The 14,679-nt window shown below is 36.9% G+C and overlaps 1 protein-coding gene across 7 annotated transcripts in view; it reads right to left on the bottom strand.

Annotated features, from left to right (window-relative positions):
* Positions 1–11,921, bottom strand: part of sema4ab (sema domain, immunoglobulin domain (Ig), transmembrane domain (TM) and short cytoplasmic domain, (semaphorin) 4Ab) — a 36,925-nt gene extending 25,004 nt beyond the window's left edge. For 4 of the 7 annotated variants that reach the window (XM_061897410.1, XM_061897409.1, XM_061897415.1 and 1 more), the window contains exon 1: positions 634–830. The gene's annotated coding sequence lies outside the window, so the exon portion shown is untranslated. Of the gene's footprint in view, positions 1–633; positions 831–11,382 lie in introns of those variants that run through there. The other 3 variants (XM_061897413.1, XM_061897412.1, XM_061897414.1) reach the window with 1 other exon arrangement.
* Positions 11,922–14,679: the final 2,758 nt, after the last annotated feature.

Genomic DNA, 14,679 nt, shown 5'->3' with positions numbered 1-14,679 from the left:
GGATGAATAGATAAATTGAGCAAATTGGCTATTTCTGGCAATTTATTTAAGTGTGTATCAAACTGGTAGCCCTTCGCATTAATCAGTACTCAAGAAGTAGCTCTTGGTTTCAAAAAGGTTGGTGACCCCTGCTGTATAGTGATGAATCCAATAAACATTTGATTTGATTCGATTTGATTAAAATTGCGCGCCATTGGTATTGTGCTTACAACTGTTCAATCATTATTGTCCTGTTGCGACAGGTTACTATCATCAATCCAATAAACAGGTATCAAAACAAACAATTACCCTGATATGTTGTTTTTGTTAAGCATCGTCTTCAAGCATATGTTTGACTGCTCGTTGACCTTTTTGAATGCCGCACACGTCACGTGATACACACATGGACACCTAAACGCAGCACGGCTAACAGTTAGCTTCCATCCCAGCCGGTAAACATTTCAAAATGTGAGTAAAGTTCAGGAATTGCGACAGTGAACATAACCCCAGCAAAACACGTCACTATAAGTTAACGTTAGTATTAATAAACCCAAGCGGCGTTTTATCTCGTAGCGGTGATAGTCTTTGTTTGTGCAACACGTTATTGCAGCGATAAGCGAGCCTGTTTTTGATTGACGGTTCAAGTTAGCTTACATCTTTCAGCTTCGCTGGCGTCCTCTCTTCCGCCCAGCTTCTCCTCTCCCGGCCGCGCGGACGACCACAAACGTGGGGGTTAAAAAAAAAACGCTGACCGCGGAGAGTGGGGTCTTAACTATGTCAACAATGAGCCTCCTCCCACCATGAGACTGCAGCTGGCCGGATTCGCCTCCGCCTGCTGGACAACAGCTAGCATTGCAGCCAGGGGCGGAGCCAGATTTAACCCAATCCATTTGGTTTGTTTTGATTCACCCCACTGCGATGAGATGGCGACTTGTCCAGAGTGTACACCGCCTTCCGCCTGATTGTAGCTGAGATAGGCGCCAGCACTCCCTACAACCCCAAAAGGGAATAAGCGGTAGAAAATGGATGGATGATTCACCCCACTGCGATGAGATGGCGACTTGTCCAGGGTGTACTCCGCCTTCCGCCCGATTGTAGCTGAGATAGGCACCAGCGACCCCAGAGGGAATAAGCGGTAGAAAATGGAGGGATGAATGATTCACCCCAAAACTAATGTCAACAAAAGTGGGTTGGAAGTTTTTTTTAATCCACTTTACAACTGAAAGCCTAAAAAAAGTATCATACAAAACTGGTAACCATGATTAACGTGGACCCTGACTTAAACAAGTTGAAAAACTTATTCGGGTGTTACCATTTGGTCAATTGTACGGAATATGTACTGTACTGTGCAATTTACTAATAAAAGTCTCAATCGATTAATCAATTCATTGCAGCTCCCGCCATCAGTGTGTGAATCAGTGGCGTCGCCAGACAGATTTCACTGGGGCACGTGCCCCAGTGTTGATCTGCAGTGCCCCAGTAAAAATTTCACCAATAAAAAAAAAAAAACGCTTCAGAGTTTTAAGTCTACATAACATAGACAACAGCGCACATACTACTTAGTAAGGTAATTGATTGCTACTGTATTCACTCCACATAACAATGAGCACATGGCTAATTAATATGGTAATTTATTCACGTGTGGAGACTTCCGTTGAGAGAGAGAGAGAGAGAGAGAGAGAGAGAGAGAGAGAGAGAGAGAGAGAGAGAGAGAGAGAGAGAGAATGCGAATCACTGCTGAGGTTGGTAACGTTAGCCAACAACAATTTGTTAATTATATTATATTGATTTTGATTTGACTCAAACTGTAACTCCTAGATGATATCAGAAAGCTATTCGCCCGCAGCAGGGAAGAAGCAGCGAGGAATGAGGGACGTAAGTGAAGTATGGCGGGGAATCCTTTTTCTTTTTTCTTTTTTTTCCTTTGTCATGAAAAAGGGAGGTTTTTGTGGTTGGTGCACTAATTGTAAGTGTATATTGTGTTTTTTATGTTGATTTAATAAAAAATAAAATATATTAAATATATATATATATTTTTTTTAAATAAAAATTAATAAAAAAAATTCTTCTGCGTCCCAGTACCAATCGGGCTACGGCCTGGTACCGGGCCGCGGCCCGGTGGTTGGGGACCCCTGGTTTAAAGCACTATTTATGTATTTTTTATGATAAATAAGTGCTAAAAATGTTTTTGCTTGCACGCTTTGCACGCTCACATGAATTATTTGTGCCCCAGGTGTGCCCCAGTACAGTATTAGGTCTAGTGACGCCCCTGGTGTGAATGTGTGTGTGAATGGGTGAATGTGGAAATTGTGTCAAAGTGCGCATTGAATACCTTGAAGGTAGAAAAAGCGCGCTATACAAGTATAACCCATTTACATTTTCTAGTAGGGTTGTGGGGAAAAATCGATTCGAATACGAACTGAATATTTTGTGCGATTCAGAATCGATTCTCATTTTAAAAAAATCGATTTATTTTTTTTAATCAATCCAACAAACCACTACACAGCAATACCATAACAATGCAATCCAATTCCAAAACCAAACCTGACCCAGCAACACTCAGAACTGCAATAAACAGAGCAATTGAGAGGAGACACAAACACGACACAGAACAAACCAAAAGGGGTGAAACAAAAATGAATGTTATCAACAACAGTATCAATATTAGTTATAATTTCAGTATAGCAGTGATTAAAAATCCCTCATTGACATTATCATTAGACATTTATAAAAATAAAAATAAATGAACAATAGTGTCACAGTGGCTTAAACTTGCATCGCATCTTATAAGCTTGACAACACACTGTGTCCAATATTTTCACAAAGATAAAATAAGTCATATTTTTGGTTCGTTAAATAGGTAAAACAAATTTACATTATTGCAATCAGTTGATAAAACATTGTCCTTTACAATTATAAAAGCTTTTTTACAAAAATCTACTACTCTGCTTGCACGTCAGCAGACTGGGGTAGATCCTGCTGAAATCCTATGTATTGAATGAATACAGAATGGTTTTGAATCGGAAAAATATCGTTTTTGAATCGAGAATCGAATCGAAAAAATCGATATATCATCGAATCGTGACCCCAAGAATCGAAATCGAATCGAATCGTGGGACACCCAAAGATTCGCAGCCCTATTTTCTAGCGTTAAATCCATCCATCCATCTAATACCGCTCGTCCCATCCCTGCTGCATTCAGGTGGAAGGCGTGGTACACCCTGGACAAGTCGCCACCTCATCACAGATAGACAGACAACGTTCATGCTCACTTTCATTCACTAGGGCCAATTTAGTGTTGCCAATCAACCTTAGTTTTATCCATCAATTCATCCATTTTCTATCGCTCATTCCCTTTGGAGTCACGGGGGGCGCTGGAGCCCATCTCAGCTACAATTGGGCAGAAGGCGGGGCACACCCCGGACAAGTCGCCACCTCATTGCGGGGCCCTAACCCGGGGTCTACATAAATCAATTCATGCAAGGCCCTAACCACGACCCATCAGGAACAAGGGTGAAGTGTCTCGCTCAATGGCAGAAGGTGGGGATCGAACCAGGAACCCTCAGGTTGCTGGCACGGCCACTCTCCCAGCCACGCTACCCCCAAAAACATCACTACAGACTGTGAAGTGTCACTTATGATGCACTTTTGCCTTAAAATAATAGCGGTGGGAATCTTTGGGCGCCTAATGGTACGATTCTGATTCCGTTTCTTGGGGGTGACGTTTCGTTTCATAATCAGTTCTCGATTCAACACAATTCTCGATTGAAACCGATTCTTGCAATGTATTATTTGGTGGAATATTTATAATGAAACCTTTTAAAAACAGGTTACAGGTTAGAAAAGCTCCTGGTTGCATGGAGGTGGCCTAAAAATGTATTTTAGAAGTTGATTCTTATGATATTTAATAGATTTTTGAAAATTTTTAATCCACGATTCAGACACGGAGTGAATAAGAATCACGATTTGGATGCGAATCGATTATTATTTGGTATAATAATTATAAATAAACATTTTCAAAAAAGGATACTGGTTAGAAAAGCGCATATGGTTGCTTAGAGTTTGCCCTAAAACATATTTTTGAAAATAAGATTCGTAATTAAGACAAATAAATAGTACATTTTTGAAAATTATGAATCGATTCAAAACTGGGATTAATACGAATCGCGATTCGGATGTGAATCGATTTTTCTGTGCACCCCTATTAAATAAACTAACAACACTGTTGGAAAAAAAATCTGGCACGGTCTACACCATGGGTGTCAAACTCTGGCCCGCCGGCCATATTTGGCCCGCCGTGTAATTTCATTTGGCCCTTGAGGCAATATCAAATTAACATTAGAGCTGGCCCGCCGGTATTATACAGCGGCGGTGCCGTTGTAGCACCATGTTCACCGCTAATACTCATACTTGCCAACCCTAACGATTTTCTCGGGAGACTCCCGAAGTTCAGTGCCCCTCCCGAAAATCTCCCGGGGCAACCATTCTCCCGAATTTCTCCTGATTTCCACCCGGACAACAATATTGGGGGCGTACCTTGAAGGCACTGCCTTTGGCGTTTCCTTCAACCTATTGTCACGTTCATGCGGCCTATACCCACACATAATTGAATGCAAGGCATACTTGATCAATAGCCATACAGGTCACGCTGAGGGTGGCTGTATAAACAACTTTAACACTGTTACAAATATGCGCCACTCTGTGAACCCACACCAAACAAGAATGACAAACCCCTTTCGGGAGAACATCCGCACCTTAACACAACATAAACACAACACAACAAATACTCAGTTTCCCTTGCAGCACTACCTCTTCCGGGACGTTTCAATATACACCCCACGCTACCACCAAACCCCGCGCCCCCAACCACGCTCACCTCATTATTTTATTTTCAAATTTATCAGCTTGTGGAAAAAGTTAATATTGATATTTACCTCAGAAGGCTGCAAATAGAAAAGAGGCATTATATTTTTTAGTAAAATTTTAATTAATATACCATTGATGTTTTTTCGTTTGTTTTGTGAAAGTTAAGTTTGCACTATTCAGTTATATAAGCGTTGCTTGTTCCATATTCAGTGTTAAAGCAAATCAGTGTAGCAAACTGAGCAATAATTAACGTTTTATTCATGCACTTTCTCTTGCTACTTCAAGGCTTGAATGTTTGATTCATTCTTTGTTGTTATTTTACTTCCAAATGTATTATTAGCCTGTGGAAAAAGTTTATTTTTATATGTACCTGTGAAGGCTGCAAATAGAAAAGAGGCATTAAATGTTTATTTAAATTGTATTTGATATGCCATTGATATTTTTTAATTATTATTATTATTATTATTATTTTGAACTCGATTTTGCATGTCACTATAAAGTTATATAAGCCTTGTTTGTTCAATATTCAATGCAAAACTTATTTGGGTCTCTACTAAAAGGTTAATTTGTTCAACCTTGGCCTGCGGCTTTGTTCAGTTTTAAATTTTGGCCCACTCTGTATTTGAGTTTGACACCCCTGGTCTACACCTTGCCCGTGAACTCATGAAGTGCTGACCAAGGCCAAATTGGACAAAATTAAATTAAAAAAATCTCTAAAAATAACTTCAATATAAAATCATGAAATAACAACATATTACATTGAATACATGAATGACACATTAAATAACAAATGTATGTATTTAATTTCAATCCTAGCTGATTAGGGATAAATACTTTTCAAATTTGAACTGTTACGGTTCCAGTTCCCGGTACATGGGAATAGATACTGGTACTTAACGGTACAAATGTAGTGTTTTAAAATTGTATTTTTTATTTTTTATATAAAAATCTATTTTTTTATTGCAACATTTAAATACGAGCTGATTATTAAAACTGTTGTCTAGTTGTTGTATATTGTTTTATTATCACATTTCTGGGTCTCATTTGCAAGTATGACAATAAGTTGCAATTACAGTTGCAAGTCCGAGACGTTAGATGGCAGTAGTGTATAATTTATGATGTGTTGGCTAGTCAGTTAAGTCTTTGCTGAATCTAGTGTTTTGCTGTGCTCTAAAACGTGTTAATTCTGCAAATATTGCACTTAATATGCGTCAGCTGTTTTTGATTGTAACTTGCATCATAGTTGTAGTTTTAATAAACAAATTTGAAGGTGTTATGTAAAATCACTAATGCTAATCAGTAGAGATGTCCGATAATATCGGACTGCCGATATTATTGGCCGATAAATGCTTTAGAATATAATACCAGAAATTATCGGTATCGGTTTCAAAATGATCAGTATCCGTTTCAAAAAGTAAAATTTATGACTTTTTAAAACACCGCTGTGTACACGGCCATAGGGAGAAGTACTAAGCGCGCTGCCTTTGCGTGCCGGTCCAATCACATAATATCTACAGCTTTTCACACACACACATGTAAAAGCATCGCATACTTGGTCAACAGCCATACAGGTCCTGCTGAGGGTGGCTGTGTAAACAACTTTAACACTGTTACAAATATGCGCCACACTGTGAACCCGCACCAAACAAGATTGACGAACACATTTCGGGAGAACGTCCGCACCGTATCACAACATAAACACAACAGAACAAATACCCAGAACCCCTTGCAGCACTAACTCCGGGAAGCTACAATATACTATACTAAAAGCCATTGAATATACCAAAAGCCATTGATTGAAAGGTTCAAATAGTCACACAGTACGTTATGGAATTTTGGAAATTACAGTATTGATCTTACAAAGAGTGAAATGATCACATTACAAATCTAACTATCGTACATCTGGCAACACTTCTTTAAGAAGGCTGACAGGGGCAGAAGCACAGCACAGTCCAAACGACCACGATGACTGATGCAAATGAAAAATGCTCCAATCCCATTGACAACATTTTTTTTTTTTTAAAAAGCAAGATAAATTTTGCACAAAAAACACACACATAACCCCACCAAAAAGAGATTCTGCAAGTGCACGGAACAAAATGAAAGTGTCATGTTCTGTGGTCATGTTTTGTTTAGTTACGTTCTGTTGGTCTAAAACTCTTTTTAGGTCCTGTTTATGCTCCATTGTTGTGTCACCATGACGACCGATTAGTTCACCTGTACTCATTTGGACTCACGCACCTGTGTTAATCATGTCACTATTATTTAAGCTTGTAGTTGCCAGGCAGTCGGCCTGGCGTCATTGTTGTTGCTCCATGCTCTGTTCACTCTGGTTATGTATCGCTCTGCTCATTTTCCCTCCAAATAAGTTTTGTTTATTCATGTCACGTTTAGCGAGTCTTTTGTTTCATATCCATAGTTTTGCCTTTAGTTTTTTTTTATAGATGAATTAAAATATATCTTTACCTTCACGCCATGTCGCGTCACCTTCCTTTGCATTCCGGGAAAACAAACCACACCAAAGTCCACGTTTTGACAGAACGTTGGCTGACTTGGGAAACTTTGTTGAACGCTCCAATACACCAGACTATTTACAATATAATAACGCAACAAATTGCCATAGCTGATGTTAAAGGTTACGCCTGACTAACTTCTATTATGTTCCATGAACTCTCACGCAGTTGATATATGGGTTAGTGTGTGGTTTTGTCCTTTGCAGCGTTTTTCTTTTGCATTCAGTTTGCAGCGTTTTTCTTTTGCATTCGGTTTACAGCAGGGGTCACCAACGCGGTGCACGCGGGCACCAGGTAGCCCGTAAGGACCAGATGAGTCGCCCGCTGGCCTGTTCTAAAAATAACTCAAATAGCAGCACTTACCAGGGAGCTGCCTCTATTTTTTACATTTTATTTATTTACTAGCAAGCTGGTCTCGCTTTGCTCGACATTTTTCATTCTAAGAGAGACAAAACTCAAATAGAATTTGAAAATCCAAGAAAATATTTTAAACACTTGGTCTTCACTTGTTTAAATAAGTTGTTTTACTTTGCTTCTTATAACTTTCAGAAAGACAATTTTAGAGAAAAAATACAACCTTAAAAATGATGATAGAATTTTTAAACACGTATACCTTTTTACCTTTTAAATTCCTTCCTCTTTCCTGACAATTTAAATCAATGTTCAAGTAAATCCTTTTTTTTATTGTAAAGAATAATAAATACATTTTAATTCAATTCTTCATTTTAGCTTCTGTTTTTTTGACAAAGAATATTTGTGAAATATTTCTTCAAACTTATTATGATTAAAATTCAAAAAAAAAAATTCTGGCAAATCTTGAAAATCTTAAGAATCAAATTTAAATCTTATTTCAAAGTCTTTTGAATTTCTTTTAAAATTTATGTTCTGGAAAGTCTAGAAGAAATAATGATTTGTTTTTGTTAGAAATATAGCTTGGTCCAATTTGTTATATATTCTAACAAAGTGCAGATTGGATTTTAACCTATTTAAAACATGTCTTCAAAATTCTGAAATTAATCTTGATCAGGAAAAATTACTAATGATGCTCCATAAATAATTATTTTAGTTTTTTCAAAAAGTTTCAAATTAGTTAGTCTTTCTTTTCTTTTTTTCGGTTGAATTTGGAATTTTAAAATTTCTAAACTATGTTTCAAAATTAAATTTTCCTTTTTTTTCAGTTTTCTCCTCTTTTAAACTGTTCAATTAAGTGTTTTTTTCCTATCATTTAATCTCTACAAAAAACCTTCTGTAAAAGGAAAAAAAATGTATGCCAGAATGACAGACAGAAATACCCATCATAAATACCCATATATATATATATATATATATTAGTAATATATATATATTACTAATATATATAATTAGTATAATTAGTAATATAATATATATTAGTAAATATATATATATATTTACTAAAGATATATTGAGCAAATTGGCTATTTCTGGCAATTTTTTAAGTGTGTATCAAATTGGTAGCCCTTCGCATTAATCAGTACCCAAGAAGTAGCTCTTGGTTTCAAAAAGGTTGGTGACCCCTGGTTTACAGCGTTCGTGAGTTAACATCATTTCTGTTATGAGCGTTTGTACGTTGCTGCACGTTTGCCCTTGCTGCTGTACTTTCGTTACCGTTTTCTCATTATGCTCCGATTTAATCAAGCTAATAATACAACTAGTTAAGGCTTTGGAAAATATAATGTATTCAACATTGTGGTCCTACATGCAGAAAGGGTCTTCTTGAAGTATTCTCGGTAGAAGCACTGTTTGATTTGGGCTTTTTGAGATAGCGCCGAGCAGACACAACAATCCTGTTCAGGGTTGGCGTCAATAGAAAGCTTTAGTGAGTACAGACTGTTCAATCCCCTAAAGTTTATTTAATGTCTAGAAGTCTTTAATCCCTAGAGTCTGGGCAGCAATCTAGGGCAGTGGTTCTCAACCTTTTTTCAGTGATGTACCCTATTAAAAATTTTTTAATTCAAGTACCCCCTAATCAGAACAAAACATTTTTGGTTGAAAAAAAGAGATAAAGAAGTAAAATACAGCACTATGTCATCAGTTTCTGATTTATTAAATTGTATAACAGTGCAAAATATATCTCATTTGTAGTGGTCTTTCTTGAACTATTTGGAAAAAAAGATATAAAGATAACTAAAAACTTGTTGAAAAATAAACAAGTGATTCAATTATAAAATATTTCTGCACATAGAAGTAATCATCAACTTAAAGTGCCCTCTTTGGGGATTGTAATAGAGATCCATCTGGATTCATTAACTTAATTTTAAACATTTCTTCACAAAAAAAGAAATATTTAACATCAATATTTATGGAACATGTCCACAAAAAAATCTAGCTGTCAACACTGAATATTGCATTGTTGCATTTCTTTTCACAGTTTATGAATTTACATTGATATTTTGTTGAAGTATTATTCAATAAATATATTTATAAAGGATTTTTAAATTGTTGCTATTTTTAGAATATTTAAAAAAAAAAATCTCAGGTACCCCATGTCATACCTTCAAGTACCCCCAGGGGTACGCGTACCCCCATTTGAGAACCATTGATCTAGGGAAGAGTGGAGTTGGTTGTCACACTTTTTTTTTAACTCTATAGTGCAGTGCAATTCTTCCTGTCATGCCCCCCCCCATTTAAGAAGAAGTGCATAAAAGATAATTTTTCGCGCCTCCCGTAACCCGTTACGAGTGTTTATGTACTTACCGTATTTCCTTGAATTGCCGCCGGGGTGCTAATTGATTTAAAACCTCTTCTCACTCCTGCGCTTACCAAAGGCATGCGGTAAAAGTAAGCATGCGCTAATTATTTTAAAACCTTTTCTCGGACCGGCACTTACCAAAGTTATGCAGTAAAAATCTGAGTGTGATGTAAGCTTGGACCTTAAATCCTACTGAATAGCTCTTAATCTTCTTCCCTTTATGCGATTTCAAATTACCGGTATTGAAATCAGCCTCCTCCATTTTGAAAATGATGACAGGGGAAGTGTCGCTCGTGACGTCACGAGTTTGACCAGGCAGTAATGCTAAGCATGCGCTAATTATTATGGGAGGCGAGTTTGACCCAGCAGTAATTCAAGGCAGGCGCATACTATATGCCAGGGGTCACCAACGCGGTGCCCGCGGGCACCAGGTAGCCCGTGTGGACCAGATGAGTAGCCCGCTGGCCTGTTCTAAAAATAGCTCAAATAGCGGCACTTACCAGTGAGCTGCCTCTATTTTTTAAATTGTATTTCTTTACTAGCAAGCTGGTCTCGCTTTGCTTGACATTTTTAATTCTAAGAGAGACAAAACTCAAATAGAATTTGAAAATCCAAGCAAATATTTTAAAGACTTGGTCTTCACTTGTTTGAATAAAATCATTTATTTTTTTAATTTTGCTTCTTATAACTTTCAGAAAGACAATTTTAGAGAAAAAATACAACCTTAAAAATGGTTTTAGGATTTTTCAACACATATACCTTTTTACCATTTAAATCCCTTCCTCTTCTTTCCTGAAAATTTAAATCAATGTTCAAGTATTTATTTATTTTTTGTAAAGAATAATTCATACAATTTAATTTAATACTTAATTTTAGCCTCTGTTTTTTCGACAAAGAATATTTGTGAAATATGGGGGTGGAAACATCATGCTTTGGGGCTGTTTCTCTGCTAAGGGGACAGGACAATTGATCCGTGTTAAGGAAAGAATGAATGGGGCCATGTATCGTGAGATTTTGAGCCAAAACCTCCTTCCATCAGTAAGAGCTTTGAATGGTTGACCAAATACTTATTTTCCACCATAATTTACAAATAAATTCTTAAAAATTCCTGGATTTTTTTCCCACATTCTGTCTCTCACAGTTAAAGTGTACCTATGATGAAAATTACAGACCTCTGTCATCATTTTAAGTGAGAGAACTTGCACAATCGGTGGCTGACTAAATACTTTTTTGCCCCACTGTATGTAGGTAAGCGCTGATACCACAGATTTTGAGACACAGCGGCCTCTAGTGGCAAGCCGGGTATAAAAGTACCTCTTTTTTAGACGTTTTCCATCTTCCTGCGCAGAGGCCTCCGATGTTTGATTCCACAATTAGGGTCAGCCTGTCCAATTAGAATGATATCCAATTAAAACGCAGTATGGTTGGTTCGGTCTTCATCCGACGGTCGGTGCGATCCCAGCCTCGAAAACCAGGCGTTCAAACTGGACTTGTACAGAATTAGAGAGGGAAAGGCGCGAGGGAGCGCAAGATGGCTAATGAGAAGAAAAGCAGATTGGGAGAGGATTAGCTCGCGGTGACCTGAAAACAGCCACACGGTAAGAAGACGGACGCCTCTCGCCGCGTCAAACGTGAAGCTGCTGCGACATCTCTATGGTGATGCGTTTCCTTTTTTTTTTAAGGCCTTTTTTTTTTCACTGGCCTGCATAACAGATGAACAAAGTCAAACAGGCAATTTTCCGCCAACTGAGGTTGTATCAAAGTCATAACAGAGGTGGGAGGCTGCCTGTGTGTAAGGACGAGACACACTCGCTAAGGTACATCTTTTGGCCAATCACAGAACAGCCGGACCCTATTCCAGCTGCACTCGGGTGGAAGGCGGTGTACACCCTGGACAAGTCTCCACCTCATCGCAGGGCCAACACAGATATGCTCGACCCACTCAACGTCCATTGCACCGGCCGGTCTCCCTGGGTGGGAGGGGGGTGGGGGTCTGCGGTCCTCTCCAAGGTTTCTCATTGTCATCCCACTGGGTTGAGATTTTCCTTGCCCTGATGTGGGATCTGAACCGAAAATGTCGTTGTGGCTTCTGCAGCCCTTACATACAGGTTTTGGAGCAACATATGCTGCCATCTAAGCGCCGTCTTTTTCATGGACGCTCCTGCTTATTTCAGCAAGACGATGCCAAGCCACATTCAGCACGTGTTACAACAGCGTGGCTTCGTAGTAAAAGAGTGCGGGTACTTTCCTGGCCCGCCTGCAGTCCAGACCTGTCTCCCATCAAAAACGTGTGGCGCATTATGAAGCGTAAAATACGACAGGGGAGACCCCAGACTGTTGAACGACTGAAGCTCTACATAAAACAAGAATGGGAAAAAATTCTACTTTCAAAGCTTCAACAATTAGTTTCCTCAGTTCCCAAACGTTTATTGAGTGTTGTTAAAAAAAAAAGGTGATGTAACACAGTGGTGAACATGCCCTTTCCCAACTACTTTGGCACGTGTTGCAGCCATGAATTTATAAGTTAATTATTATTTGCAAAAAAAAAAAGGTTTATGAGTTTGAACATAAAATATCTTGTCTTTGTAGTGCATTCAACTGAATATGGGTTGAAAATGATTTGCATATCATTGTATTCCATTTATATTTACATCTAACGCAATTTCCCAACTCATACAGAAACGGGGTTTGTAAAATTATAAATCATTTTTCATTCATGATTTAATGATTTCACAATTCAATTAATTATGTCTATCCGTGTTGGCTCTGCGATGAGGTGGCGCCTTGTCCAGGGTGTACACCGCCTTCCACCCGAATGCAGCTGAGATAGGCTCCAGCACCCTCCGTGACCCCAAAAGGGACAAGCGGTAGGAAAAATGGATGGATGGGTGATATTTTTTTTTTCAGGATTGAATTTTTTATTTCAAAATTGTATTTCATTATTCCACAATTTAATGATTGATTTATCTATTTCAAGATTTCAACGAGTTATTCAATTATTTAATGAAGCTGTGTGTGATGGAGGGTCAAATGGGATAAATTAAATTGATACATCAATCTATAAATATTGACTTAAATGTGTTATTCAATATTTTTGCCATTTAATACTTAAAAGTGATATTCATTGTGTAATTTAATTACAATAATTGAATCATTCAATTAATAATTAGGATTTCATTTTTTAATGATTCATTATTTCTTGATTTGATTAAATATTTCACAACCGAATAAACTATTTCATGAATTAATGATGTATGCAATTATTTAATCATATACTTCATGGTTTGACTATTTTATATCAGGATTTAATGGTTTTATTGATTATTCAATGAGCTTGTGTGTTGTGGAGGGTCACAATCACTTCATTGAGATTACCTTTAATAATAAATACATCGTCAAATAATTACTTGAATGTGCCATTAATTATTTATAATTGGAATGTTTTTGTTATTTCACGATATAACTTATTATTTCATGATTTTTTTAAATGTATTATATTATTTAACAATTTATTATTTTTGTTCACGACTTAATTATTTCATGTCTTAAAGATTCATCAACCAGTGAGGTGGTCAACATTGAATAGATACATTTAATCGATTGTATTAGGCATTTTTTTTCTTATTTTACGATTTTTTTCTTATTTTACAATTTGTTTCATAATTTAGTGATTAATTTTATTATATATATATATATATATATGTATATATATATATGTATATATATATATATATATTTATTTATTTTTTATTCTTTAACGATTTAAGGATTCTGCAATGAGGTGGCGACTTGTCCAGGGTGTACCCCGCCTTCCGGCCGATTGTAGCTGTGATAGGCGCCAGCGCCCCCCGCAACCCCAAAGGGAATAAGCGGTAGAAATGGATAGATGGATGGATTTAAGGATTTATTTAAATATCTAAGGAACCTTTTTGTAATAGGGGACAACTACAATAAAATTTAATACATTAATGTAATTTTAAATAATTATTTAAATGTGTAATCTATCAATTATAATTGGCATCAAATATTTAAAGCGGTATTTAATGTGTCATTGATTTATTTAATGTAAAATAACATTCATTTATTTAATCATTCATTCAATTATTAATTTCATTTTAAATCAAACTTGAAATAATTACTTGAATATTTTATTAATTAATTATATATGGAATTATTTCATGACTTATTTCGAGACTTAATTATATACCACGTATTATTTCACTATTTAATTATTAATTTTTTAAAGATTTCATTGATTAGTTCGCGATTTAATTATAGATTTCATGTTATAATCAGGCAATTCACAACTCAATTCGTTAATGATTTATTGATGTATTAAATACACTTTTTTGTATTGAATTCTAATGGAACAATGACACATTAAAGTCATTAATTGAAGATGTATTTATTTATTTAATGTTGTCCAATTGGCCCCTCCATATGAAGGGGGCCTCTGGTTTAGGTAATGCGCCCCACCAGCTATAAACAGCCAGACATTCAAACAACCGGACGTGTTCTCGACACCTTCCTACTAATTGTAACACTATTTACTTTGCTGTGCCCTTGTGGCGCCAAACCGACCTCCTTCCTAACCTTTGCATTCCAGCGGTC

Source organism: Nerophis ophidion, linkage group LG04 (genome assembly GCF_033978795.1).
Source record: "Nerophis ophidion isolate RoL-2023_Sa linkage group LG04, RoL_Noph_v1.0, whole genome shotgun sequence".
In the NCBI taxonomy this organism is placed as follows: domain Eukaryota; kingdom Metazoa; phylum Chordata; class Actinopteri; order Syngnathiformes; family Syngnathidae; genus Nerophis; species Nerophis ophidion.
The sequence above is the reverse complement of the archived record's forward strand: the minus strand, read 5'-3'. Positions and strand labels throughout refer to the sequence as shown.